Source organism: Gavialis gangeticus, unplaced genomic scaffold, assembly GCF_001723915.1.
Source record: "Gavialis gangeticus isolate Ggan-Ray unplaced genomic scaffold, GavGan_comp1, whole genome shotgun sequence".
NCBI classification, from domain to species: domain Eukaryota; kingdom Metazoa; phylum Chordata; order Crocodylia; family Gavialidae; genus Gavialis; species Gavialis gangeticus.
The window spans coordinates 29,135,544-29,136,031 of record NW_017728996.1 but is presented as its reverse complement, the minus strand read 5'-3'; positions in this window follow the sequence as shown (position 1 = coordinate 29,136,031).

Below are 488 nucleotides of genomic sequence, written 5' to 3'. Positions count from 1 at the left end.
GGCAGGAAAGAGTACTGGGGTCAAACGACCCCAGCAAGGTGTTCATCTAACCCAGCAAGGTGTTCATCTAACACCTTGTCCCAGTGCTATTGTGTATCTGTATTTCCTTCAAAATAATTGATAGTTATTTCTGAATAAAAGTTGTAGACAATTAAAATCTTTGATATACTGTTAAAATCTTTGATATACTGTTATGAGGATAGATCAGCTCTACAGAGCAGTCCCAGTTGCTAATAAGCTAGGCTCATTTGAAAAACACTCAAAGAATTAGATTAGCTCTTGTTATACCAACTAATATTACTTCATTTTTTTTCTGTGTGTTCCTCAGGTACAGGTTGTCTCTTGTCACTTTACTAAGTTGCAGGCACTTTCTGAAATAAACCATTGTCTTGTTGTAATTTGTACAGTGACTAGCACCTAATAGAGGTTTGTAACTCAAGACCATTTGTCCTACCACAGTACAATAATGATAAAAAAAAAAAAAAAAA